This window comes from Penaeus vannamei, chromosome 21 (genome assembly GCF_042767895.1).
Source record: "Penaeus vannamei isolate JL-2024 chromosome 21, ASM4276789v1, whole genome shotgun sequence".
Lineage (NCBI taxonomy): Eukaryota > Metazoa > Arthropoda > Malacostraca > Decapoda > Penaeidae > Penaeus > Penaeus vannamei.
The window spans coordinates 36553419-36555918 of record NC_091569.1 but is presented as its reverse complement, the minus strand read 5'-3'; the positions used below and the strand labels follow the sequence as shown (position 1 = coordinate 36555918).

General features: G+C 58.1%; 1 protein-coding gene across 1 annotated transcript in view; it reads right to left on the bottom strand.

Annotated features, from left to right (window-relative positions):
* The window catches only part of LOC138865616 (uncharacterized), a 129234-nt gene that overhangs the window by 58800 nt on the left and 67934 nt on the right, over window positions 1–2500 (bottom strand). The gene's annotated exons all lie outside the window — the stretch shown is intronic.

Genomic DNA, 2500 nt, shown 5'->3' with positions numbered 1-2500 from the left:
GAGATGACAGTGATGCTGTGGGGGATGTTGTGGTTGTTCGGGGAGAGAGAGAGGGAGAGATGGTGATGCTGTGGGGGATGCTGTGGTTGTTCGTGGGGGGAGAGAGAGAGGGAGAGATGGTGATGCTGTGGGAGATGCTTGTGGTTGAATTCGGGGAGAGAGAGAGGGAGAGATGGTGATGCTGTGGGGGATGCTGTGGTTGTTCGGGAGAGAGAGGAGAGAGGGAGAGATGGTGATGCTGTGGTTGTTTGGGGGAGAGGGAGAGGGAGAGATGGGTGATGCTGTGGGGGATGCTGTGGTTGTTCGGGGGAGAGAGAGAGGGAGAGAGATGGTGATGCTGTGGGGGATGCTGTGGTTGGTTTGGGGAGAGAGAGAGGGGAGAGATGGTGATGTCTGTGGGGGATGCTGTGGTTGTTCGGGGAGAGAGAGAGAGGGAGAGAGATGGTGATGCTGTGGGGGATGCTGTGTGGTTGTTTGGGGAGAGGAGAGAGGGAGGATGTAGATGCTGTGGGGGATGCTGTGGTTGTTCGGGGAGAGGGATGAGAGAGTGGAGAGATAGTGATGCTGTGGGGGATGCTGTGGTTGTTCGGGGAGAGGGAGAGATGGTGATGCTGTGGGGGGATGCTGTGGTTGTTTGGGGAGAGAGAGAGGAGGGAGAGATGGTGATGCTGTGGGGGGATGGCTGTGGTTGTTCTGGGGGGAGAGGGAGAGAGAGGGAGAGATGGTGATGCTGTGGGGGATGCTGTGGTTGTTCGGGGAGAGGGAGAGATGGTGATGCTGTGGGGGATGCTGTGGTTGTTTGGGGAGAGAGAGAGGGAGAGATGGTGATGCTGTGGGAGATGCTGTGGTTGTTCGGGGAGAGGGGAGAGAGGGAGAGATGGTGATGCTGTGGGAGATGCTGTGGTTGTTCGGGGAGAGAGAGAGAGGGAGAGATGGTGATGCTTGTGTGGGGGATGCTGTGGTTGTTCGGGGGGGAGAGAGAGAGGGAGAGATGGTGATGCTGTGGGAGATGCTGTGGGGTTGTTCGGGGAGAGAGGAGAGAGGGAGAGATGGTGATGCTGTGGGGGATGTTGTGGTTGTTCGGGGAGAGAGAGAGAGGGAGAGATGGTGATGCTGTGGGGGGATGCTGTGGTTGTTCCTCGGGGGGGAGAGAGAGAGGGAGAGATGGTGATGCTGTGGGAGATGCTGCAGGTGGTTGTTCGGGGGAGAGAGAGAGGAGAGAGATGGTGATGCTGTGGGGGATGTGCTGTGGTTGTTCGGGGGAGAGAGAGAGAGAGGGAGAGATGGTGATGCTGTGGTTGTTTGGGGAGAGGGAGAGGGAGAGATGGTGATGCTGTGGGGGATGCTGTGGTTGTTCGGGGGAGAGAGAGAGGGAGAGATGGTGATGCTGTGGGGGATGCTGTGGTTGGTTTTGGGGAGAGAGAGAGGGGAGAGATGGTGATGCTGCTGTGGGGGATGTGCTGTGGTTGTTTGGGGAGAGAGAGAGGGAGAGATGGTGATGCTGTGGGGGATGCTGTGGTTGTTCGGGGGAGAGAGAGAGGGAGAGATGGTGATGCTGTGGTTGTTCGGGGAGAGGGAGAGAGGGAGAGATGGTGGTGCTGTGGAGGATGCTGGGGTTGTTCGGGGAGAGGGAGAGAGGGAGAGATGGTGATGCTGTGGGAGATGCTGTGGTTGTGCGGGGAGAGAGAGAGAGGGAGAGATGGTGATGCTGTGGGGGATGCTGTGGTTGTTCGGGGAGAGGGAGAGAGGGAGAGATGTGTGATGCATATGTGGGAGGATGCTGTGGTTGTTCTGGGGAGAGGGAGAGGGAGAGATGGTGATGCTGTGGGGGATGCTGTGGTTGTTCGGGGAGAGTGTGGAGAGAGGGAGAGATGGTGGATGCTTGTGGGGGATGCTGTGGTTGTTCGGGGAGAGGGAGAGAGGGAGAGAATGGTGATGCTGTGGGAGATGCTGTGGTTGTTCCTGGGGAGAGGGAGAGGGAGAGATGGTGGATGCTGTGGGGGATGCTGTGGGTTGTTTGGGGGGGAGGAGGGAGAGGGAGAGATGGTGATGCTGTGAGGAGATGCTGTGGTTGTTTGGGGAGAGAGAGAGGGAGAGATGGTGATGCTGTGTGGGGATGCTGTGGTGTGCTTGTTCCTGGTGGGGAGAGGGAGAGAGGGAGAGGATGGTGATGCTGTGGGAGATGCTGTGGTTGTTCGGGGAGAGGGAGAGGGAGGAGGAGAGTATTTTGGTGATGCTGTGGGGGATGCTGTGGTTGTTCGGGGAGAGGGAGAGAGGGAGAGATGGTGGATGCTGTGGGGGGATGCTGTGGTTGTTCGGGGGAGAGGGAGAGAGGAGAGAGATGGTGATGCTGTGGGAGATGCTGTGGTTGTTCGGGGAGAGAGGGAGAGGGGAGAGATGGTGATGCTGTGGGGGATGCTGTGGTTGTTTAGGGGGGAGAGGGAGAGGGAGAGATGGTGATTTCGCTGTGGGAGATGTGCTGTGGTTGTTTGGGGAGAGA